Below are 27,651 nucleotides of genomic sequence, written 5' to 3'. Positions count from 1 at the left end.
TTCTTCTAGCCGAAATGGACCAAAACACCCAATCATGGACTTAAACGACTAGTGCAGATTCGTCTTAAACGACTAGTCTTAAAAATTGAACATAATTTGGATTAACAGCCCGTTTGGATTAGCTGATTTGAAATAGCTGATAAGCATTAGGTGTTGAAAAACACTTTTAAGTGTTGAAACTGATTTAATAAATAAGTAGTTACATGTTTGAATACAAGTGCTGAAATTAATAATAAAGTTCCTGCAGTATTTGATAAAAAAATGATGATAAGCTTTTTGTCTGTTAAAATGACTTAAATAATCTTATAAATATTTACACTTATAAGGGCGTAATTTCTTCAAAATTTTAGATTCCAGATCGATTCAAATACAAAATATTCTATTTGTCATTTTATTTTAAATATAAATGTGCTTAGATAAGATAATTTTTATGATAAATATAATTTATTTTATGACAAGGATATAATTATAAGTTATAATAGTTAATAAATTGACAAAAATTTCTCAGTAAAAAATAAACCTAAATAGGACAAAATATTTGAAAAGAAACAAATATTATTTTCACCACCGCAACACTTAGAAAGCAATACACCAAATTTTTTGATATGTTCTCATTTATTACATACAGTTCAAAGATTAATACAAAATCACATAGATACAAATATGCAAAGGAATAGAGAATTTACTTATATTAAATAGTCAATGAGAATTCAAGACTTGAAGAGAGGGGGGAGGGGGAGATGTTAGGTTGAAGCAATACATGAGACAGTGAGTATCCACGTAAGAGTTGTTTTCTTAAAAAAAATATTTTAAGGATAAAATAGTAAAAATCTTAGTCTAGCACATAAATAAGTCGAAATACGCTTATTAGCTAGTTTGACCTGCTTATAAGCTTAGCCAAACACCCTCTAAGAATCAATATCCTTTGATCCATACTAGGTCTAGATTACAAGATAAGATGTATACTTTCTACTTTCCATGTAAGTTAAACAACTCTTTGGCGTCCTCACAGGGTATTTTGGTAAGTCTATTACGCCCTTTGTGATGGTATTGTCACTTCACTCTCTTTTGCATAAATACTAGTAAATATCAAGGGAAGTTTTAGAACTAAAAGGCAGAGCACTATAATTAGAGAGACCCACCGCATTTACAAAGCATATGACGGGACGAGGACAAGCCTTCCGTCCTTTGCTCTTCTTCGGTCTTCTCTCTATCTCTTTGTAAGTTCACTCTTTTGCTCCTTCTATCCCCGGGTATATTCCTTTTGTTGTTATGTTTGGAATTGAAACTGGGATCTTTTGGGCTGCATAATTTATGTTATTTTTAAATCGTTTTTTGGTATCTCTACAATTTGTTGATTTTAAAAGATTGTGCCCGTTCGATATTCAGTTTTTAGCACTGTCAACGGCTACAGTCCACTGGGTTCTAATTGAATTGAAGGATTCGATTTAGATTTTCTCTCGCTATAGGGAAGAATGTAATCACAGAGAATTCAATTAATGCTACTATCAGCTATTATAAAAGTACACAGGTTGGAAGATGTAATATTGAAATATCCATTTGGACTAGAAAATATCACCAAGGGCATAACGACTCAGATATTTACCCACTCCATCCATTATATTCAACTTTTATTTTGTTTGGTGCTTGGTTAGGGAGTTGTTTGGAGTTATTATTAGAATATTTAAAAGAAGAAAATAATGCTTCGCAATCTCTATTCAGTTTTTCCTTGGGTTCGTGGCCATTTATTCAATTGGAATAAAATTCTTTTTGGTAATTAAAGATTTTATTTACCAAATTGGAATGGAATTCATATTGTGGTTAAAGCATTTGTGTTTACCCTTAAAATTGGATAACAATTAAACTTATAATGAGGTTCTAAGGACACATGATTTCACTTAATACCAATTGATAAATATGAAGATTAATAACAGAATTGAACTATAAAGTAAAGTGATCTAGTGTTGAAACGGAATTCGACCCTCGAGCTTGGGTTCCATCGAACTGATTGATACCAAAACAATTAAAAATAAAGCAAGCTGATGAATAAGAAAGTTTAAGATAAAGAGAGAGAGAGAGAGAGAGAGAGAGAGAGAGAGAGAGAGAGAGAGAGAGAGAGTTATACTGGCTTTTTTATACGAGAATAATGTGTCTTATAAATGGTTAATACTCCCCTTTATATAGTAGACGAATTCTACTTATGGTATAATTCTAATTACAGAAGGAAATCTCATGATTAGCTAATTAACCGTTTCTAATTTGATCTGTTCCACGATTTTCGCCATGATCTTTGACCAATCACGGATATTTTACCTTTCCGTTATTATGTTATCTTCAATCTTGCTCGATGCTTGTCTCATTCACTCTCGATCCCTGCTGGTCTCGATCTCGACAGGTACCTCGAATCCCGAACTTTGTACCTTGTCCTTGTACCTTGATCTGATCCACTATAAGGCCGACCCTCGATGCAAGTTCCTGGTCCCGGTCAAATCTAATTGGACGGACATGGTTTTAACCATATATAGATAGTCCCCTCATATTTTGGAGTGTAATGACAAGAAACAAATTGAGCCTTCGATCTTTACCTCGACCTGCCATGATGTCACCGCCGCGACGTAAGCGACGGAAGTGACCGAAACGTCCCGTCAGTACAGTTCCCCAAGTTATTAATGAGTGTCAGTTGGTGGTCGAACACTAGTGCCTTTGAACTGTCACCGTGAATCCAATAAATAAACCCCTTCCTCATTGATTCAAACTTTACTTTCACTTCCTTCTAATCTCCAAAGCCTTGACATCTCTTAAGTTCTTCCCTTTTACAAATCTTCAGGTTTTGTTGTTAATCCTTTCTCAAACGCTAAGTCCTGTTATCTCCATCTATTTTTAACTTTAAATCCAAATGGCGAAAACGTCAAAAATTATTCCACAAAAGGAAAACGCTTCTTCATCACGGCTGGCCGGTGACAAAACATCGGTGGAGCCGCTCCCTGAGGAGTGTGTTCCCGGGGGGTACGTCCTCACTTCCGACTTTAAAATCGATAGAACTTCGTTGGTCCCTGGTCGATGTTTTTCGTTGCAGTCGATTTTCTTGTTCATGGCAATGAATCATAGCTTCCAAATTTATACTCTCATATGCAATCTAATTAAATTTCTTTGGAAGGTGGTTCTGTAATTGGAACTAAATGAGCAGTAGTTTTAAAAAATTTAGAAGAATTCAAAAATCACAGTTAAGCAGGAAGATCTAGTTTTGTAATTCAATACAAATGTGATTTAGGTTATATGACTTTTTCACAAAAGATCGGTATAGGCTGGCATTTAAAGGCTTACCGAGGAGAGGAATGCCCTCAACCTTCTCGGTGGGAAAAAGGAAGAAAAGATCAAGTACCTCCGAGCCGAGTTGCCCACAACTCACAAAGATTAGACCAACCTGATCGAGCAGGTAATGAAAATCTTAAAAGCTCATGGGCTCGATTTGGGAACGGTGGCTAACATTTCAATCTCACAGCTACAGCAGAAGGTCGAGAGGACCGAGCAGTTCTGCCAGGAGGTCAACATGATGAAGGCGGAGGCCTTGGGGGTGGAAAGAAGGTATGGACCGCTTTGCTTCTGAAAATGAGGCTGCTCGAGCCCAATTGTCATTGATCGAAAGTCAGCTTCGAGGCATGAAGGAGAAGATCTCGGCTCAAGCAAAGAAAATATAGGAGCTCGAGGCTCGGTTGGCTTCCGAACTTGCAAAGGCCAAATCTGAAGCCGAAAAGGTAGAGGACGAGGCAGATGTGCTTGTGGCCGTCTAGCTGGTCGATGCTGAAGCTGCTCAAGTCCAAGCGAGAGAGGTAGTCGAGACCGCTCAAACTCGAGCATATTGGATTGCTAAACTCACCAAATGTCTATCTCGGAGGGAAACTCTCGAGGATATCTATGCTCGAGGTTTCAATCTTACCGACGAGATAATAAAGGCTAGAGCGCATGAAGCTTATGCTGGAGCGCTGGCCTCTTCTGATGATGATGATGGCAGCAAGAGCGGGTCCGAGAATAGGGAGGACCTCGATGGAGAAGAAACTACCCCTGGGGAAAATTAGGAATCTTAGGCTTTTTCTTTTTTGATTTTTTGTGCGGGACCCTGATCGGTCCTGTAAATATCATCATATATATAAACGATTTTTTTTCTGTTTCATTCATACTTTATGAAAATGTTGCTCATAAGTTCGAGGCTTGGGCAACGTGATCGAAGCTAGACTAGTGTAGTCTTAATCGAGTGAGTGCTTGCTCGAACTCGGAGTAAGGTGACCCTTAGGTTTTAATTGAGTGAGGATGATTTCTCAAACTCAAAAATAAAATGGCCCTTTAGGCTCTTGAATTAGGCTGATACTGCCATAGTAAAAAGAATGGCTTTCTCCCCCTTTTTGGCTTGAAAAGTTTATTGTTTAATCATAAAAAATCTGTTGTACCTTAGCATGAAATGAGGGATTTGCTCGAGAGTTCGAATGATTCCGTACCCATTAGGTTTTTCAAGGGTCGATATTATCGATACCCTTTGTTTCGTATTGCTTGAGTATAAAATAAAGAATTTGTTCAAGAGTTCGAATGACTTTGTACCCATTAGGGTTTTCAAGGATCGATATTATCGAGACCCTTCGTAATTCAGCCGAGGGTAGCCTTTTTAACCGGTTTATGAAAATATTCGAAGGCCTGTTTTATAACGGAAATCGGACGTCTCAGACCCGTGTTAATCGCCTTTTGGGCTTGTTCCCCTGTTATACTTCGAACTTGTTCGAAGTATCAGTCCCCGAGTGGGGTGGTCGTGGCCTATAAAATCGAGGGTTGCCTTTTTAAGGTCTAACGATCTCGAGGTTTTAGTAATTCGATTATGTCGATTTTTTAGATGGCAGTCCCCGAGTGCGGTGCAATTGTTCGAACTTTAGTTGTGACCGGCCCTTAAGCCAGTTTTCACAATATATCACAAGCACGACATTGTAAAGTAAAACTTTCTATAAGGCATGAAATATCTGGCAAGGAAAAAAAATACTTTTTTCAATAGATTAACAAGCGTACATGTTTTCCATTAGGGTTCGAGTAATCTACATGGGCATGGTTCGTTCGACCGTTTGACCCTTACAAAATTTACCTATCGACACCCTGTCGGCACAAAGTATTTTCCTTGTAACTATCCGAGGGTGATTTCCCCCCCAGTATTCGAGGTTGATTGTATAGGAGCCTCAGATACTGTTGAATTGCTCTAAGTTAGCACAGACAATGGTTGCCTCGTTAAAACCCTCGTCGGAAAAACCCATTTGGGATAAAAACCGGTTTAAGGGAAAAAGAGTGCAATGCGTGCTTTCAGACCTAAGGACTTTGTGTTTGAAGAATCCTTTGATGTATTCAATTGAACACCTGCAAATGGTTAGTATAAAATATAAACTAAAGTGGATAAGGTCGTACCTTAGTAGTAATATCGTTTGAGGAGTGATATGTTCCAATTGTTTGATAATTGTTTGCCGTTCATCGTGCCAAGTTTGTAGGATCCTTTTCTAATGGTATCGAGGACCTGATACGGTCCCTCCTAGTTTGAGCCAAGTTTTCCTTCGTTTGGGTCTTGAGTATTAAGGGTGAACTTCCTCAGAACCAAGTCCCCGATTTTAAAGTGTCGAAGATTGGCTCTTCGATTGTAGTACCTTTCGATCCAATGTTTCTGTGTGGCCATTCGAACGAGGGTGGCTTCTCGATTTTTATCTAGCAATTCGAGGCTTGTATTCATAGCCTTGTGATTTGAATCTTCTGTTGCATATCGAAACCTGACACTGGGTTCCCCGACTTCAACCAGGATCAGAGCTACGACTCCATATACTAAAGAGAACGGTGTTGCACCCGTACTGGATTTTGGCGTTGTTCGATACGCTCAAAGGACTTCGGGCAATATTTCTCTACATTTTCCCTTAGTGTTGTTCAATATTTTCTTTAGATTTTGAACGATGGTCTTGTTTGTCGATTTGGCCGGTTCGTTCCCACTAGGATGATATGGTGTTGACAGGATCCATTTTATTTTGTAATCTTCGAAAAAATTTGTCACTTTGCTGCCGAAGAATTGCTTTCCATTGTCGCATACAATCTGGGCAAGCATCTTGAATCGGCATATAATGTGGTCTCAGATGAAGTCTATGACTTCTTTTTCTCTAATTTTCTCAAAAGCCTGTGCTTCAACCCACTTAGAGAAATATTCAGTCATAAACAAAATAAATTTATCTTTACCTGGGGCCGATGGTAGAGGGCCGACGATATCCATTCCCCATTTCATGAATGGCCATAGGGATAAAATTGAGTGGAGTTGCTCTCCGAATTGGTGAATCATCGGTGCATACCTTTGACATTTGTCGCACTTTCGAACAAACTCTTTTGTATCCTTTTCCATATCGGCCCAATAGTATCCTACTCTGATGACTTTCCGAACCAATGATTCAGCACCATAATGATTTTCGTAGGTTCCCTCGTGGATTTCTCGTAAGACGTATTTGGTATCTCCTGGTCCCAAACATATTTCCAATGGTCCATCGAACATCCTTCCATATAGTGTTCCATCTCCACCCAATGTGAATCGTGCAACCTTCGTACGTAGAGTCCTCGATTCCTTAGGATCCGATGGAAGCTTCCCGTTCTTTAGGTACTCGATATATTTGTTCCTTCAATCCCATGTCAGACTTGTGGAGTTAATTTCGGCGTGGCCTTCTTCGATTACTAACCTTGAAAGTTGTACGACAGTCCCCGAGCTAATCTCGTTGTCTTTGACTGATGACCCTAAATTCACAAGGGCATCGGCCTCGCTGTTTTGTTCTAGAAGCACATGATGTAGTCCATTCTTTAAACCGATGTAGAGTCACCTGTAATTTGTCCAAGTACCTCTACATTTGATCTTCTTGAACCTCAAAGGTTCTGTTGACTTTGTTTACCACAAGCAGGGAGTCACATTTTGTCACGCCCTGGAACCACGTGACCGGCACTCGGTACTCTACCCGACCCGAGTGAACCATCCCATAAATTAATACTCTCCTATGTGCCTAACAGGAGGATGTGGAAGCCTCTTCAAGTACAATCATTTTAAGAGATAAAACAAGACATGAATAATATCTTTAAGTAAATATTTTTCTTTGAAAGAGAACTGCATAAAGATAAAAGAAAGTTTCATTCATGTATGCCATATGAGTAACCATATGATTACAACCCAAAATGAATACTAATATTGTCTATGGAATCTCTATGACACGGAATAGAATAGTCAACCAAGGCATAACCTGGTGGCTCAAAAGGATAATAACATAATAAAGTTCTCCACGGGTACGAGGGTGAAGTCTCACCAAAACCGTCAACAGAAAATGTAGAGCTTCCCTAACCACGCGGTCCAAGCTGCTCAGGTCCAGTCCCTGAAAACATAAATGGAAATGTGGCCGAAAGGCCTAAGCTCCACATGCCTAGTACGAATCATGAACCGCTCCCCAAAAGAAAATAGGACAAGACTTAAGAAGATATAAGATATGCAATATCAATTGATATAAGAAAGAAGCCTTCATATCAACTAACAATTTAGAAAATAAAATAAAATAATATGGTAAAACATATTTCAAAGTCTTCCTTTAGCATCAATCTTTGCAAATCATGTTAGATGTTTTATTTACCGGGAGCACAATAGCATCATCGACACGAAAGGAGGTCAACTAGGTTATGTACCTAGGGGCAAGTATTATATACCGTACTTTCTCAGGTCGTCTCATCGTTGTGCCGTACGAATCGACTCAGCCGTGCTAATAAAGTAGCATAATAGTACCCCCTAATGGGAAGTACTCTGCCGTAGTTCCCAACCATAAGGTAGGTTCTACGCCTACACCGACACGTGTAGTTTCATGACCTAATGAGGAAAAGTATCCAAGGTCAATCTCAGAAAACTTAAGTAACTCCCAAAACCTTTGCATTTATAAATGACGATATTCGTTGCAAAATCAACTATTTGAGAATAGTTAAATCCAGTATATTTTACAATTCATATATTTCCATTTCAAAAATACTACAAGTGTTATTCCTCATTTATTTAGTTTTTAAATATTTGAAAAACATTTCAAAAAAATAATATCCATAACACTTAAATCTTTTATGATGCAAGAAATAGTACAATCTCAACTCGCTCGTCCCCACAGGCGCTAGGACTCACATTTAGAAATTCAATTTAATCGTGTTTCGATATGAGTTTGGAGAAACGCTTAGAGGGTAATAAGTTTCAACGTAGCTCAAATTGCTTCCAACCTTACCCCAAATGATCCAATAATGCCGACGAGTCACAATCTATATATACAGACTAACATAATTTAATAACGCCTTACAACAATACCAATCGAGCCAACTAAGTGTTTAACACTTAAGTCCAAATTTCATAAGTTTAGCAAAAATCCTCATTTCATCATTTGAAGGTGAATCCTTGAATTTTAACTCCAACTCATTTGTTAAACTTGTTATGGGATCTAAGCCGTTCCACTATAAGCTCAAAATAATATCATTCAAACAAGACCTAACACTATTCATCATCCCTACCAACCAACTCTTCAATTTCAAGACTAGCTTCTAGGGATTTTATGAATAGATGTTTAAATACAAATCTAACTTCATAAATATACTCTATTATATCCATGGAGTATAATACCCAAGTTTGGAGTGAAGGGATTACCTCTTTGTTAAACCCTAGAATTTCAAGATTTGACTTCTTGAAGTGTTCTTGATATGTTCTTCAAAAATCTATAATTTCCATGTAGTTGAAGAGTCAAGAGATGTAATTAATGAACTAGATCTACCAAGAAAGAATTAAATTCTTACCTTAAAGGTGTATTAATGGTAGAGATATCTCTTTTCTCTCTAAGTCTTCAAAGATAAAGCCTCAAAATAAAAGACCAATCTACTCCCGTAATTGCCTTTAAAAGGCTTCAGAATTCGGATGCCGCATGGGACGCGTCGCATGCGTCCCAGCTCCTTCAACCTGTGCAGACGCCAACTTTGGCGCTATGGGACAAGTTCACTGCCTCACACTGGGTTCCAACTTATTTCGGACGTGATGGAGATGCGACGCATCAAGTTCAACGTTCATCACTGAAATATCATTTTGGTCTTCAACTTTGTTTATTCCATTCCCCAACTTTACATGTCGCTTTTGTCTTTAATAATTAATTCCTTTGTCCCCTTTGTCCCTTTGTTAGCCAACAACCTTTCTACTTTCCTAAATCTCCTTTTTGTTGAAAGTAAGAGGCTAGGATTTTAAAATCCTTGTTTTCTAATTAAATTCCAATTCTTCAAAGTTAGCTACATACCATTGAGTTTTCATAATTTCGGTCCTTCTAACATAGAAATTGGATATGCTCCGAATATATTTATTGACCTTATAACCTCCACTAATTCAATGATTAATTATTGGAATTATCCCTAAGCATTCCAATAACTTTGTCCCCACTCGAATAACCATGTATCTCATTTTTAATAAATTAATTCGAATTAATTATGAAAATTCATGGGGCTTTACATTCTCCCCCACTTAGAAATATTCATCCTCGAATGTAAATATTTGGTCGTATTAACGTTCAAAAGTGTAATCTCCATGTATTTCCTAACTCCTCAACTTTTAAGGATTCAAAATTTTACTAACTCTCTTAATTTCCAAGAATTTTGATAGAGTTTCCTTTGTTTATAGGCCTATCCAAAAGTTTCAACCTGCCAGTGAACCACGAGAATGTAATATGAAAGTCCCCACGCGCCTCTACTCATCATAGCTACCTCCATAAATATATCCACAATATCATATACCTCAAAACACCACTATACCCACTATTAGTATCACAACAATAATATTTATTACCATAAGACAAGTCTAACAACCATGTAGAATAGATGAGCCAATCAATCACCTATCCCATGGAAGTAAATTATGATAAACTCTAAACTCAAAATTTTCAAAAAATAAATAGCCATACTTGAAGTCGCGAATAAGTGGGGATATCGGATTTTCATATCTCCCTCGGCCTCCCAAGTAGCCTCCTCGACATCATGATTACGCCATAACACTTTAACTGAAGCTATGTCCTTAGTCCTCAACCTGTGGACTTGCCTATCAAGAATCTCAACCGGTTCTTCGTCATAAGTTAAACCGTCATTTATTTCTACTACCTCCGGTGAGATGATGTGAGCAGGGCCGGGCACATACCCCCGTAGCATCGATACATGAAAAACAGGATGAACCAAAGGCATTGATGCAAGTAACTCCAACTTGTAGGCTACCTCACCAATACTTTTCAAGATTCGATATGGACCAATGAATCTAGGACTTAGCTTGCCCTTCTTCCCAAATCTCATAACGCCCTTCATTGGTGATACCTTCAAGAACACTTGATCACCCTCTTTAAACTCCAACTTACGTCGATGTACATCTTTATAACTTTTTAGTCGACTGTGAGAGGTCTTACGTTGTTGTTGAATTAAAGTCACCTCTCTAAGGCATCATGTACAAGATCGGGACCAAGTAGTCCTACCTCAGTCGGCTCAAACCATCCAATAGGTGATCTACAACGTCGTCCATACAAAGCCTCATAGGGAGCCATTTGGATACTAGCTTGATAGCTATTATTGTAGGCAAATTCAATCAGAGGTAAGTGTTCATCCCAATTTCCACCAAAATCAAGGACACAAGACCACAACATATCCTCAAGCGTCTGAATAGTCCTCTCAGTCTGTCTATCAGTTTGTGGATGAAAAGTGGTACTCAAATTGATACTTGTACCCAATCCTTCTTGAAAGGACTGCCAAAAGTAAACTGGTCCCCTATATCAGATATAATGGAAACTAGAATACCGTGAAGTCTGACAATTTCTTTCAAGTACAACTTAGCATACTGCGGTGCTGTGTCTGTCATCTTTACCGGTAAGAAATGCGCCGACTTTGTAAGTCGGTCGACAATCACCCAAATAGAGTCATGCTTTAAGAGAGTGCGAGGCAAACCCACGACAAAGTCCATATTAATCATTTCCCACTTCCAAAGTGGAATCTCAATATTCTGAGCTAACCCACCAGGTTGTTGATGCTCATCTTTTACTTGCTGACAATTTAAACATCTAGCCACGAAGTCCGAAACGTTTTACTTCATTCGATTCCACAAATACATCTCCCTCAAGTCCTTGTACATTTTTTGTGGACCCTGGATGTATAGAATATCTCGAGCTATGTGCCTAAGCCATAATTTCATTTCGAATTCCATCAACATATGGCACGCACAAACGACCGTTCATCTTCAACACCCCATCCTCATCAAGAGAAAATGAACGAATATATTTAGATTGTACACTATTTAGAATATTCATCAAATTTGGATCTTCAAATTGATTAGCCTTGACAAGCTCAATAAGAGAGGAACGTGCTATGGCACAAGTGGCAATGTCTTTATCTATCGGTAAATATGCCAAAGTACCTCTTGACTTTTGGCTTAGTGCGTCGGCTACCACATTTGCCTTCCCCGGATGGTAAAGAATGCTTAAATCATAATCCTTCAATAGTTCTAACCATCTCCTTTGCCTCAAGTTTAATTTCCTCTGCTTGAATATATATTGCAAGCTTTTATGGTCGTTATATACTTCACAGTGCACACCGTACAAACAGTGCCACCAAATCTTCAAAGCAAATACCATCGTGGCAAGTTCCAAGTCATTGGTCAGATAGTTCTTCTCATAGATCTTCAATTGTCTTGAAGCATAAGCAATAACCTTACCTTTCTGCATCAAGCCACAACCCAACACAACTCTAGAGGCGTCACAATATACCACAAAGCTATCTGAACCTGTTGGCAAAGTCAACACCGGCACCGTAGTCAATCTAGATTTCAACTCTTGAAAACTTCTCTCACAAACATCGGATCACCGAAACTTCATTTCTTTCTGCGTCAACTTAGTTAATGGGGATGCAAGAGCATTAAATTCTTCAACAAACCGCGGATAGTAGCCCACTAATCCCAAGAAACTACGGATCTTTGTCGGTGTAGTTGGTCTAGGCCAACTCTTAACCGCTTCAATCTTTTGGGGATCAACCCTAATACCTTCATCAGTTACCACATGACCCAAGAATGCTACGGATTCAAGCCAAAATTCGTAATTAGAGAATTTCGCATACAACGTATGCTCTAGAAGCATCTGCAATACTATCCTCAAATGGTTGGCATGTTCTTCTTGACTTCGCGAATAGACTAATATGTCATCAATGAAAACAATCACGAACCTGTCATGAAATGGTTTAAAAACCCGATTCATTAGATCCATAAAGGTTGCGGGTGCATTTGTTAGCCCAAATGATATCACCAAAAATTCATAATACCCATAGCGGGTCCGAAAAGCCGTTTTGGGAATATCCTTCTCTCGAATTTTCAATTGATGATACCCCGACCTTAAATCAATCTTCAAAAAGTACTTCACCCCTTGCAACTAGTCAAACAAGTCATCTATTCGAGGTAATGGATACCTATTCTTGACGGTCACCTTGTTAAGTTGCGTGTAGTCAATATACATCCTCAAAGAATCATCTTTCTTTTTCACAAATAACACTCGCGCACCCCAAGGTGATACACTAGGTCTAATAAATCCTTTATCCAATAAATCTTTCAATTGCTCCTACAATTCTCTCAACTCAGCTGGAGCCATTCGGTATGGGGGAATAGATATCGGCTGAATATCTGGCACCAAATCTATCCCAAAGTCGATGACTCGATATGGTGGAATACCTGGAAGCTCGTAAGGAAAAACATCAAGAAACTCATTAACAACTGGCATATAATGAATGTTTGCTACCTCTGCAGTTGTGTCAGTAACTCTGACTAAATGATAAAGACATCCCTTCGTAATCATCTTTTTTGCCTTAAGGTATGAAATAAACTTACCTCAAGGCTCAGTAATATTGCCTTTCCACTCACGAACTGACTCATTAGGAAACTTAAAATTGACCACTTTAGCACGACAACCAAGAATGGCGTAGCATTTGTATAACCAATCCATTTCCATGATCACATCAAAGTCAACCATTTCTACCTCAATGAGGTGTGCCCTAGTCTCTCGATCTTGAATTATAATCACACAACCCCTATAGACGCGGGAGGCAATAACATAATCTCCCACCAGAGTCGACACAGAAAATGGTTCAAGTAGTTGTTCTAGCTCTATCCTAAAATCCAAAGCATGGACCACGGGGTCCCCTGGTAGCACTAGACTGACGCTGACGAGATCCCACACTACTCTGAGCCTGTTGTGCAGTATGGTGCCACTCTGAACAGGCCTAGATTGGCCTCCCTGTCCGGTGCTGTATGCCACTGGAGGGCTACTGGTAACTGTCTGCATCCTAGACTGCGGTGGGCCAGATGACCCTTTGTTATTCTGCCCCTTGCCTGAATTAGGCACTGCACTGAAAGTGGCAAAAGTCCGGGCCTTTTTGTTCTGCTCCCTATTGGCCCTCTCCTCCTGATGAATCCTCTCAAGATCCATTGCTAAATCCACAAAGTCAGTAAAGCTGGTGTGTCTTCTCCCACTAGCTGTATCTTTTCTGATGCCCGGAATCAAGCCACGAGCAAAATGATCAATATTCTCATCCTCAATGGGGATGAGGTGGGGAGCATAATGGGATAACTTCTCGAATTTGATGCTAGATTCTAGAACGGTCATAGTATGCTGCTTTAAGGTCTCAATCAATATTGCAAGGGAGGCTCTCACTCCCGGTAGTAACCACTTCTTAATGAAGATCTTCTTAAACTCCGCTTAAATCATTGGAGGTGCATCCTCCAGTCGACTCTTCTTTACCCCTTGAACTAGAGGTCAGCAATGTCTTTCAACTGGTAGGTTGCCAATCGAACCACCCGATAGTCTTTAGCTCCCAGCAAAGTAGTAGCTTTCTCAACTTCCTCCAATAAGTCCTGAGGGTCTGCAGTAGGATATGTACCGGTGAAAATTGGTGGCTCAAGTCTCACGAATTTCATGGCCAATTGCGCCATGTCATCAACAACTAGTGCTCTCATCCCTCCTTTTTGGAGTGCGTGAATACCCACTTGAAGGTTCTGTTGGGTCTGCATAGCCATGAGGTCAGCAAAAGTATCCATAGCCTTCCTAATATCAGTGAGGGTCTTCTCCAAGTGATTTGGTTCTGGAGGTGGAGCAGGTGCCTCATCAACTTCTTCCTCGAGCTCATGGACCACCCTTGGAGCCATTGGAACTGGCACAGTCCGTGCTCTTGCAGCCTTTGGAGATCGGCCCCTAGGTATAGCGGGAACCCCTCCTGAAGCCGCATCGGGTATATGAGCAGCTTCTTGGTTCATATTACTGCCATGCGTGTTCACCATCTTCTGCTAATAGATATAGCATACGAGTTAGGAAATATTTCTTAGCTCTATTACACAATTCTAGAACAAGAAGAAAGAGTGAAGTATTCTTATAATGTCCATATAGCCTTCTCGATATAAGTGTGGTGCACAACACACCAATAAGGAGAACTCTACCAGATACGATTCCATAGACTTTTTAGGACTCGAATTAGAACCTATGGCTCGGATACCAAGTTTGTCATGCCCTAAAATCACGTGACCGACACTCGATACTCTACCCGACCTGAGTGAACCATCCCATAAATTAATACTCACCTATGTGCCTAACAAGAGGATGTGGAAGCCTCTTCAAGTACAATCTTTTTAAGATATAAAACAAGACATGAATAATATCTTTAAGTAAATATTTTTCTTTGAAAGATAACTGCATAAAGATAAAATAAAGTTTCATTCATGCATGCCATATGAGTAACCATAAGAATACAACCCAAAATGAATACTAATATTGTCTATGAAATCTCTATGACACGGAATAGAATAGTCAACCAAGGCATAACCTGGTGGCTCAAAAGGATAATAATATAATAAAGTTCTCCACGGGTACGAGGGTGGAGTCTCACCAAAAGCGTCAACAGAAAATGTAGAATTGCCCTAACCACGCGGTCCAAACTGCTCAGGTCCAGTCCCTGAAAACATAAATGGAAATGTGGCCGAAAGGCCTAAGCTCCACATGCTTAGTACGAATCATGAACCGCTCCCCAAAAAAAAACAGGACAAGTCTTAAGAAGATATAAGATATGCAATATCAATTGATATAAGAAAGAAGCCTTCATATCAACTAACAATTTAGAAAATAAAATAAAATAATATGGTAAAACATATTTCAAAGTCTTCCTTTAGCATAAATATTTGCAAATCATGTTAGATTTTTCATTTACCGGGAGCACTATAGCATCACCGACACGAAAGGAGGTCAACTAGGTTATGTACCTAGCGGCAAGTATTATATACCCTACTTGCTCAGGTCGTCTTATCGTTATGCCGCACGAATCGACTCAGCCGTGCTAATAAAGTAGCACAACAGTACCCCCTAATGGGAAGTACTCTGCCGTAGTTCCCAACCGTAAGGTAGGTTCTACGCCTATACCGACACGTGTAGTTTCATGACCTAATGAGGAAAAGTATCCAAGGTGAATCTCAGAGAACTTAAGCAACTCCCAAAACCTTTACATTTATAAATGACGATATTCGTTGCCAAATCAACTATTTGAGAATAGTTAAATCCAAGATATTTCACAACTCATATATTTTTATTTCAAAAATACTACAAGTGTTATTCCTCATTTATTTAGTTTTTAAAATTTTTAATAACATTTGAAGAAAATAATATCCATAGCACTTAAATCTTTTATGATGCAAGAAATGGTACAATCCCAACTCGCTCGTCCCCACAGGCTAGGACTCATATTTAGAAATTCAATTTTAATCGTGTTTCGATATGAGTTTGGAGAAAAGCTTCAAGGGTAATAAGTTTCAACGTACCTCAAATTGCTTCCAACCTTACCCCAAATGATCCAATGATGCCGATGAGTCACAATCTACATATACAGACTAACACAATTTACTAACCTGTTACAACAATACCAACCGAGCCAACTAAGTGTTTAACACTTAAGTCCAAATTTCATAAGTTTAGCAAAAATACTCATTTCATCATTTGAAGGTCAATCCTTGAATTTTAACTCCAACTCATTTGTTACACTTGTTATTGGATCTAAGTCGTTCCACTAGAAACTCAAAATACCATCATTCAAACAAGGCCCAACACTATTAATCATCCCTACCAACCAACTCTTCAATTTCAAGGCTAACTTCTAAAGATTTTATGAATAGCTATTTAAATACAAATCTAACTTCATAAATATACTCTATTATGTCCATGAAGTATAATACCCAAGTTTGGAGTATAGGGATTACCTCTTTGTTAAACCCTAGAATTTTCAACATTTGAGTTCTTGAAGTGTTCTTGAGATTTTCTTCAAAAATCTATAATTTTCATGTAGTTGAAGAGTCAGGAGAAATAATTAATGAACTAAATCTACCAAGAAAGAATTAAATCCTTACCTTAAAGGTGTATTAATGGTAGATATATCTCTTCTCTCTCTAAGTCTTCAAAGACAAAGCCCCAAAATAAAAGACCAATCTACTCCCGTAATTGCCTTTAAAAGGCTTCAGAATTCGGATGCTGCATGGGACGCGTCGCATGCGTCCTAGCTCCTTCAACCTGAGAAGATGCCAACTTTGGCGCTATGGGACAAGTTCACTGCCTCACACTGGGTTCCAACTTATTTCGGACGCGATGGAGATGCGACGCATCAAGTGCAACGTCCATCACTGAAATAACATTTTGGTCTTCAACTTTGTTTATTCAATTTCCCAACTTTACATGTTGATTTTGTCTTTAATAATTAATTCCTTTGTCCCCTTTGTCCCTTTGTTAGTCAACGACCTTTCTACTTTTCTAAATCCCTTACTTTCCTAAATCTCCTTTTTGTTGAAAGTAAGAGGCTAGAATTTTAAAATCCTTGTTTTCTAATTAAATTTCAATTCTTCAAAGTTAGCTACATACCATTGAGTTCTCATAATTTCGGCCCTTCTAACATAGAAACTGGATATGCTCCGAATACATTTATTGATGGGGCTTTAAACTAGATAATTCGAATTAATTATGAAAATTCACGGGGCTTTACACATTTGGCCTCGATGATCTCTGCTCTCACACTTTTAGCTAGCTCGAGACCTACAATCATGGCCTCATTGTTAGTTAACTTGGATATTTTGATAACTTGTCTAATTGTATTACCCGTGGGCGGCTTCAAAATGATTCCTAGCCCGGACCTCTTCACATTTGAAGTGTCGTCTATGAAGAGGGTCCACACCCCTGATGATGTACCCGACTTTAATAATAGTTCCTTTTTGACCTCGAGTACTAGGGCTGGCATAAATTAGCCACGATGTCCGCTAAGATTTGAGATTTGATGGCCATTTAGGGTTGATACTCGATATCGTACCCACTAATCTCGATGGCTCATTTGGCAAATCGGCCCGAAAGTTCGGGCTTATGCAAAATATTATGAAGGGGATAAGTAGTCACCACACAGATCGGGTGACACTGAAAATATGGTTTTAATTTCCTAGAGGCACTTATTAGGGCAAGCGCTAATATTTCTAAGTGTGGGTACCGTTTCTCGGCCTCACCTAAATTTCAACTAACATAGTAAACAAGAAATTGTATACCTTGCTCTTCTCGTACTAGGACCCCACTTACCGCGATTTCCGAGACTGCTAAGTACAAGTAGAGTCGCTCATCCGCTTTCGGAGTATGAAGAAGTGGCGGATTCGAAAGGTACCACTTTAATTCTTCCAATGCTTGTTGGCATTTCGGGGTCCATGCGAAACTGTTCTTCTTTCTGAGCAGTGAGAAGAACACGTGACTTCTATCTGAAGACCTCGAGATGAATCGGCCTAGGGCGGCTATGCGCTCTATTAATCTTTGTACGGCCTTAACATTGTCCACGACTGTGATATCTTCGATTGCCTTGATCTTATCGAGGTTGATTGCTATCCCCCGATTTGATACCATAAAGCCGAGGAACTTGCCTGAGCCGACCCCGAATGCACATTTCTCTGGGTTGAGCTTCATGTTGTATTTCCTTAGTATATCGAAGGTCTCCTGCAAATGTGTCAAATGGTCCTCTGCTCGCATGGACTTAACTAGCATATCGCCAATATAAACCTCCATTGATTTACCTATTTGTTCTTCGAACATTCGATTTACTAAGCGTTGATAAGTGGCACCAACATTTTTTAGTCCAAACGACATTACATTATAACAATAGGTACCGTACTTAGTGATGAACGAAGTATTTTCTTGATCCTCCGGGTTCATTTGCATTTGATTGTATTCAGAATAGGCATCGAGAAAACTAAGGATCTCATGGCCGGCCGTGGCATCGATCATGCAATCGATATTTGCTAGAGGAAAAGAGTCTTTAGGACATGCTTTGTTTAAATCTTTATAGTCTACGCACATTCTAAGTTTATTTCCCTTTTTAGGGATTACGGCTACGTTTGCTATCCATTCAGGATATTATACTTCCCGAATGGATCCTATTTTAAGAAGTTTGGTTACCTCGTCCTTGATGAATGTATGTTTTACCTCGGACTGGGGCCTTCTCTTTTGTTTTACCGGGTGAAACTCCGAGTCCAAGCTCAGTTGATGTGTAGTGATCTCTGGCGGGATCCATATCACATCTAGGTGGGACCAAGAAAAACAATTCATGTTATTGATAATAAATTTAATGAGTTTTTCTCTAAGTTCGTGGGTTAACCCCGTATCCAGGTATACCTTTCAATCGGGTATATGCTCGATCAGTATGACTTGCTCCAGCCCTTCGACAGTCGATTTGGTGGTGTTGGAATCCTCGGGGATTATGAAGGATCGAGGGATCCAATAGTCATCATCCTCGTCCGTTCCTTGATTCTCCGACCGAGTCGAGGCTGGTTGCCGTGGTTACTAGGTAGCCTCATGTTTTCCTTTGGACTATGATCCTCTTGTCGATGAAAGTGCCGATACCGGTGTTACTTTGTCGACCCCGAACATTTCTTTGGCAGCATGTTGTTCCCCATACACCATTTTTGCTCCATCCGGTGTTGGGAACTTCAGCATTAGGTGAAGGGTTGAGGGGACCGCCCTCATGTTGTGAATCCAGTGTCTTCCGAGCAGTGCGTTGTATATCATATCACCTTTGATCACATGGAACTTTGTTTCTTGAATAGTTCCAGCTACATTTACTGGTAAGATTATTTCACCTTTAGTTGTTTTACTCTCCATGTTGAAGCCATTGAGAATCCGAGTTGCGGGTACGATATGTTCTTGTAGGCCGAGCTATTCCACGACCCTCGATCGTATAATATTGGCCAAGCTTCCTGGATCAATTAAAACACATTTAACCTGAACTTTATTCATAAGGATAGAGATTACCAAGGCATCATTATGGGGTTGTGAGATCCCTCCTTCTTCCTTATCATTGAATGATAAAGTGCCTTCTGGCACATAGTCTCGAGTTCGTTTTTCCTTGGTGATTGATACTTTAATGCGTTTGAACACGGGACTTTGTGGAATATCGACCCCACCAACGATCATGTGAATCAAGTGTTGTGGTTCTTCCTGCTCGTTTTTCCTATTTGTATCCCTGTCTCTGAAATGGTTTTTAGCTCGGTCGCTCAAGAATTCTCGAAGGTGACCCTCGTTAAATAGACGGGCCACCTCCCCCCTTAGTTGTCTGCAGTCTTCGGTTCTATGACCATGTGTACCTTGGTATTTTCATATTTGATTGGCGTTTCTTTGGGATGGATCGGTTTGTAGGGGTCTGGGCCATCTAGTATCTTTGATTCTCCCAATGGCTGACACAACACCTGATGCGTCGATGCTGAAGTTGTATTCTGATAATCGTGGTGCTTCTGTGGGATCGGCATGTTTATGGAAGACACTTTTGCTAATAAGCCCTCGAGAGCTCTGTCCTCGATCGTTCCTTCGATCATTTTGGATGGGATTGCATCATGGGCTGCTCTTTCTACGATCATTGTATGGTTGATACCGATCTCTGTTCGACTAGGGTTCTCTGTCAATATCCCTTTGAGTTCTGCCGACGGGCATGTTTGGATAAACGGAACCGGAAGGGGTCCCCAATTGATCGTCCTCGACCCTGATCTTTGACTAGTACCAATTATGTACATCGGCCCAGGATACTCAATTAAGTTCTGCTTTAGCTGTCGTGATACCACCGAACTTCGTTCGTTCAAACCTTGAGTGAAGGCTTGAACATCCCAATCGTCTGTGACCGGTGGTAGTTCCATTCGTTCCATATGGAATCGAGACACGAATTCCCTCAACATTTTGTTATCTTTTTGTTTCACCTTGAAGAGGTCCGACTTCCTAGTCGCAACCTTTATTGCTCCGGCATGTGCCTTTATGAAGGAGTCTGCAAGCATGGTGAAGGAATCGATGGAATTAGGTGGCAAATTATAGTACCATATCATTGCTCCTTTTGACAAAGTTTCTCCAAATATCTCTAGTAGAACAGATTCAATATCATCGTGTTCCAAGTCATTCCCTTTTATTACGCATGTATAAGAAGTGACATGCTCATTAGGGTCGGTGGTCCCATTGTACTTAGGAATTTTTGGCATTCGAAATTTCTTCAGAATGGGGTTCGGTGCCTCACTTAGAGGGAAAGGCTTCTGTACGAATTTCTTTGAATCCATACCCTTTAGAATCGGAGGTGCCCTTGGTATTTGGTCAACCCGAGAGTTGTATGTCTCAACTCTTTTGTCATTTGCCTCGATTTTCTTTTCTCCCGATTCAATCCGTATAGTGAGCTCCGTGAGCATTTTCATAATGGCGGGGTCAGTACCGAGTCATCTCAGAAGTCAATAACTTCTTTCTCCCTGACTTTTTCAAATTCCTGGGCTTCCATACCTTTAGAAAAATAGTCAGTCATAAATAATATAAATTGAGCCTTACCAGGTGCCTATGGCAGGGGACCAATGATGTTCATTCCCCATTTTATAAATCTCGAGGGTGACAAGACCGAATGTAGTAGTTACCCAGGCTGATGGATCATGGGTGCATTCCTCTGACATCCATCATATTTTTGCATGAGCTCCTTTGCATCTTTCTCCATGTCGATCGAGTAGTATCCGACTCTGATTATCTTACGAACCAATGATTCGGCACCTGAATGGTTCTTACAGGTGCCTTCGTGAACTTCCCTCAAAACATATTCGGTATCTCCCGGTCCCAGACATATGGCGAGCGGGCCATCGAACGTTCTCCTGAATAGGGTATTGTCTTCGGACAAGCTGAACCTGGACGCCTTCTTGTGCAGAGCTCTCGATTCTTTAGGATCCGAGGGCAGTTTTTCGGTCTTCAGATAATCTATATACTCTTTTCTCCAGTCCCAGGTTAAGCTTGTCGAGTTTATCTCGGCATGGCCTTCTTTCACTACCGATTTCATGAGTTGTACGACCGTTCCTGAGTTGAATTCATCATCATCAACAGACTATCCTAAGTTAGCAAGAGCATCAGATTTGTTGTTTTGTTTTCGAGGTACATGTTGCAAAGTCCATTTCTTTAACCGATGTAACGTCACCTATAGTTTATACAGGTACCTTCGCATTTTTTCTACTTTGAATTCGAACATTCCATTGACTTGGTTCACCACAAGGAGGAAATCACACTTAGCTTCAATTACCTCAGCGCCCAAGCTTTTAGCCAGTTCGAGACCTACAATCATGGCCTCATACTCGGCCTCGTTGTTAGTCAATGTTACAGTTCTAATGGATTGTCTATCTACATTACCCGTCGGTGGTTCAACACGATGCCAAGTCTAGACCCCTTTGGGTTTGAGGAACCTTTCGTAAAGAGGGTCCAATTTTCGGAGGAGGTTCCCAAGTTCAACAACAATTCCTTTTTTACCTCAGGTATTAGGGTCGGCATGAAGTCGACCACGAAGTCTGCCAAAATTTGAGATTTGATGGCGGTTCGGGGTCGATATTCGATATCGTACCCGTTGATTTCTACGGACAATCATCCCGAGAGCTCAGGCTTATGCATTATGTTCCTCAACGGGTAAGTAGTTACGACACATATGTGATGAAATTGAAAATACGTTTTAACTAATCCGGGTACTTAACCTCCAGAATGGATACTATTTCAAGGAGTTTCGATACCTCGTCTTTGATGAATGCATACTTGACTTCGGACTGAGGCCTCACTTTCTGTTTGACCAGGTGAACTTTGGATCTAGGCACATCTTATGATTATTTATTTCCGGCGGGATCCCTTTCATGTCAAGGTGGGATCAAGCGAAACAATCTATGTTAGCTATAAGGAACTTAATGAGTTTTTTCCTGAGCTAGGGACTTAACCTTGTGCTCGGGTATACCTTACGATCGAGCAGGTGCTCTATCAATATGATTTGCTCCATTTCCTCGATCGTTGATTTGGTGGTGTTGGAATCGTCGAGGGCTATGAAAGACCTAGGAACTCCGTCGCCGTCATCCTCACCCATTCCCTGTCTTTCTGGTTCGGTCAGGGCCGATGTTGGTAATTGTTATTTGGTCTCTTCCTTGGTGATCGAACTCGGACCCTTTGGTATAAAAAATGTGGATATCGGGAGCACCTCGTCTACCATGAACATCTCATTTGTGGCTAGTTATTCTCTGTAAATTGTTTTAATCCCTCATGATGTTGGGAATTTCAACATCTAGTGCATTGACGAGGGTATTGACCTCATGTTATGAATCCACGGCATCCCGAACAGAGCATTATATCTCACATCTTCTTCGATTACGTTGAACTTTGCTTCCTGAATTGTTCCGGTGGTGTTCGCCGGTAGTGGTATCTCCCTTTAGTGGTCTCACATGCCATGTTGAATCCATTTAGAACTTGGATTGCAGGCACAATTTGGTCTTGTAGACTCAGCTGCTCTACGACTCTCGATCTGATGATATTGGCTGAGCTACCTGGATCAATTAACACACGCTTAACTCAAAATTTATTTATGAGTACCGATATTACCAGTGCATCATTGTGTGGATGCACGATGCCTTTAACGTCCTCTTCATTGAAACATAAGGTTCCTTCTGGCACGTAATCTCGAGTCCATTTTTCCCTTGTGATGGATACTTTGGTGCGCTTTAACATCAGCCCCTGGGACGTCTACTCCACCGATGATCATGTTAATGATGTGTTGAGATTACTCTTGTCTATCTGCTTATTAGAGTCCTTATTCGTGAAATAGTTTTTGGCTCGATCGCTCAGGAACTCTCGGAGATGTTCGTTGTTGAGTAACCGGGCTACTTCCTCTCTCAGTTGTCGGCAATCTTAAGTTCTGTGCCGTGAGCGCCATGATATTTACACATTAGGTTGGGGTCCCTTTGGGTTGGATCAGACTGTAAAGGTTAATGCCACTTGGTGTCTTTGATGCGTCTGATGACATCATCATCAGCGTTGAAGTTGTTCTCCTATAACTTCTGCACTTCCTTAGGCCCTATAGGACTCTCGAAACCGCTTTTGCTCATGAGTCCCTAGTTATTTTGACCTAGATCGCTTCTCTTTTAACTTCTCACAGTGTTTTACCCAGACCCATTACCTCTTCGGTCTCCACTGTATGGTTGATACCGGTCCCTATTTGATCTTGGTTCATGATCAATGTCTCTTTTGGATCTATCAATAGCTCTGGCGGGATAAACGGACCCGGAAGGGGCTCCAGACTGATCAACTATGACCCTAATTTTTGAGTGATACCAATTATGTACGTCAGCCCAAGTTACTGTTACAACCCAAATTCGCGTACCTTAGATCATGCCGTAAGTTAGTCGACGTAAATCCAAGAAGAGATTATCTTTGAGATGATAAGAAGTTAATCCTATTGGTCTTAAACGATACAAGGGTGTATAAGAGAGGTTAACAAGTATTAGAAGTTAAACGAATCAAGGATGTTGTAACCCGTATTTTCGGGTAACACTAGAGGTGATTAACTGTCCCAAGAGGTCTTGTTTTAATGTATTTGAATCATATAATATCTGTATCATAAGTCTTGAAGTCAAGCGAGTTATGAAACAAAAGTCGATAAAAGTTGTCGCAACTTAGGTTTATAATTTTACTTAAACTTTAGGTTAAATGTTACTGCATTTTTCTCCCAATGTGCTTGGAATTATGGGGTGATCTACCTATCAAATTGAAGATCTATGAGTTTATTTTCCAACGCATTAAACCGTTCGTCGATACGATCTCGGAATAGAGAGATATTCGCGTTTTCGTGAGAGTGCGCCAAGCAGCTCTCTATGGGGCCCATATAGGCGGTTTAAGACATATGGATATATATAAGATACCTCAACCCCGTTTTAAGTCATTATTTTTCAGTATATTCAGACCTTAGAACCCTAAAAACAGTCTCTCAAGGTTCTCTCATGATCCAAGATCCAAACAAAGGGCAAACAACACAAATCAAATGTCGGGAATCCCGTGGCGCTAGTAAGTTTCTTGTTCTTCTTGTTGTTGCTGATTTTTGTGTTGTTCCAGCTCGCGTGGGAGGTTGTTTTAAGTGTTTAATGTTCTGTAAATACACTTTCAAGTTTTTAATATCAACCCTAGGTGATTTCAAGTCTTCTAAAGTAATTCTAGTGCCGAAAAACCCGAATTAATTGCTAGTTTCGCTTCCTTGTTCTTGTGGCAGAATTGAAGGGATATTTCGTGGAAAATTAAGGTCAAATTGGTGTTGTTCTTTATGTTTAAAGGTAAGGAACCTCTTACTCTATATATATTTAAGATTATCCAAGTTGTGGCTAAGTCGTTGATGCTAGAACTTGTGAAATATATATCGAAAGGCTTGGTAGTAATGTTGTTAGTTGGTGGACTATTTTGGAGGCTCAATATGATTATTAATGATGTTGTTTGGGCTGTTTGGTGATTGTATTGACTTGTGGGAAGTTATATAAATAGGGGAGGTGCTGTCCGTTTCATCGTAAAATAAGTTGCGGTCGATACATAATAGTTATGACACTTAAACGATAATGATAGTGTCATTTCTCTTATTGTAGACTAAGGAGCCGTGACATTTGCATAGCTTGAGGTTGGGCAGTATATACAAGGTATGTGAGGCTATCCCCTTCATTCTTTTGCATGACTCCGATTGTACATAATGTAATGAATGAGCTCCCTAAGATACTCTACTCTTAGAAGCTAGCAGTACTTACATTGCTGCCCTTCTTATGAAACGATTGATATTGATGTTACTTGTCTTATTCTTATATTATCAATGTTGTTGTTAGTTCCTGATTCTTATAAGATTCTTGATGAAGATTTAATCCTAATAACGTGTACGAAGGATACCGACCTTACGTCACTCCGAAAGGTTCAAAATGTGATTCCAATGAGTCCAGCATGCATCATATATATGTATCTATTTTACTCTACCGAGCCGCGCTATAGTTGGCCGGGTATGGCACCTATTGTGCAACCACTGATCAGTTGGGTTTTACCGAGCTCCACGTGGCCGGGTACGATTCTACCGAGCCCTATGATGGCCGGGTACGTTTTACCGAGCCTATTACGGCCGGGTACGATATGATGATGGTGATGCCCACAAAGGCGTATGTTTTAAAAGTTTATGTATATATATGTATGTATCATGTGTTTCATGTCAGTAGCCCTCAGAGGTACCCAGATGTCACAGGTTGTATATTCCCTATCCCTGTTTACATTACTGTTCTTACTTATGCTTTCCTGCCTTACATACTCAGTACTTTATTCGTACTGACGTCCCTTTTATTTGTGGACGCTGCATGTCGTGCTGCAGGTCCTGATAGACGGGTAGACGCAGCTCCCCCACCACAGTAGGCTGTCCAATTCAGCGGTTATTGGCGAGATCCCTTCTCCGGACTTGCCGTGGTCTTGGTATGCATTTTTGTTATAGACATTATGGGTATGTCGGGGCCCTGTTCCGGCAATGTTGTAGAACTTATGTTCCTTTAGAGGCTCATAGACAGGTGTCGACTCATGGTAGCTCGTACCTTATATATAGTTTCTTGACAGTCTTGTCGTCCCATGTTATGTATGTTCATGACATTATCTTTCATTGTTGGATGTTCATGATCCATGTCTACCATTTATATTGATCTTGTTGGCCCTTAAAGATAATAAGGAAGGTTAGATAAAATGTACGTTGGTGCTCGGCAAGTATGGCCCGGGTGCTAGTCATGACCCTCCAGTTGGGTCGTGACAAACTTGGTATCAGAGCAAGTCTGTCCTAGGGGTTGTCTATGAGCCGTGTCTAGTAGAGTTTTGATTATGGATGTGTAGCGCGCCACATTTATAATCAGGAGGCTACGTGACATCTAGGGTTGTTACCTTCTTCCTGAATCTAGATCGTGCGTAGAGTTGAGTCGTAAGTGTTCATATCTAATATTCACCTTATTTTCTTTTAGCGATGCCTTCGACTAGGAAGCAAGCGATTAGTAAACGGCTTGATACAGCTGTAGGAGAGGGTAACATTCAGGTGCCTCCAGCCATAGCAGGCCAAAGTGAGCCTCAGAGTGAGATGCCGTCTCATACCTCTCTGTCTCCTCCAGAGGATATTAGGAGGCACCCAGTACATCCAGTTCCTCCGTCTGGCACTACAGACCACGATATGCGCAGTGCAGTGCAGTTGTTGAGTAGCTTAGTAGCTGCTCAGGCTCAGAGGCAGAATACCGGTGCTGCTGATAAACCGGTTAGTGCAGGAGTTCGTGATTTTATTAATCTAGACCCTCCAGTGTTTACCGGATCAAGCCCCAAGGAGGACCCGCAAACATTTATTGATTAGGTTCATTGTACATTGCGGGTTATGCATGCTAGTGATACGGAGGCAGTAGAGTTGGCTTCTTATCGGTTACGGGATTTAGCGATTTTATGGTATGATAGTTGGGAGAGATCTAGGGGTCCGAACGCTCCTCCAGCCGTGTGGAAGGAATTTTCTGAGGCCTTTCTTCGTCACTACTTGCCAGCTGAGATACGACGAGCTAGAGCTGATAAGTTCTTGAACCTTCGATAGGGTAATATGAGTGTATGAGAGTATAGTATACAGTTTGATTCTTTAGCAAGGTATACTCCCCATATGGTGGCCGAGATGAGTGATAGGGTGCACATGTTCGTGAATGGGTTGGGACCACATCTGATAAATGAGTGCACAACAGCCTCCTTGGTAGAGGGCATGGATATTTCCCGTATTCAGGCTTATGCCCAGACCCTTCAGGATCATAAGTTATATGCTAAGCTCTCTAAATGTGAATTCTTGCTGAACTCAGTAGCATTCCTTGGCCATGTGATATCTGATGAGGGTATTAGTGTCGACACTCAGAAGATCGATGCAGTGAAGAATTGGCCGAGACCTACAACACCGTCAGAAGTCCGCAGCTTCCTGGGGCTAGCAGGATATTATAGGCGGTTTGTAGAAGGGTTTTCCTCTATATCAGCACCATTGACTAAGTTAACACAGAAAGCTACCAAGTTCCAGTGGTCTGATGCTTGTGAACATAGTTTTCAGGAGCTAAAGAATCGATTGACATCCGCGCCAATGCTCACTCTCCCAGAAGGAACAGAAGGTTATGTGGTATATTGTGATGCCTCAGGTATAGGTTTGGGGTGCGTATTGATGCAACGTGGGAAGGTGATTGCTTATGCA

General features: G+C 40.4%; 1 long non-coding RNA gene across 1 annotated transcript; it reads left to right on the top strand.

The window, feature by feature from the left end:
- The first annotated feature begins 1,109 nt into the window (after window positions 1–1,109).
- LOC138910698 (uncharacterized) lies at window positions 1,110–26,128 on the top strand. Its single transcript, XR_011415847.1, has 4 exons — window positions 1,110–1,220; window positions 24,667–24,727; window positions 25,031–25,081; window positions 25,789–26,128. It is a non-coding gene; the product is annotated as an uncharacterized lncRNA (long non-coding RNA).
- The last annotated feature ends 1,523 nt before the right edge of the window (window positions 26,129–27,651 follow it).

The sequence above is a fragment of the Nicotiana tomentosiformis genome, chromosome 4 (assembly GCF_000390325.3).
Source record: "Nicotiana tomentosiformis chromosome 4, ASM39032v3, whole genome shotgun sequence".
NCBI lineage: Eukaryota > Viridiplantae > Streptophyta > Magnoliopsida > Solanales > Solanaceae > Nicotiana > Nicotiana tomentosiformis.
Note: the sequence above shows the minus strand (reverse complement) of the source record. Positions and strands in the feature narration are given on the sequence as shown.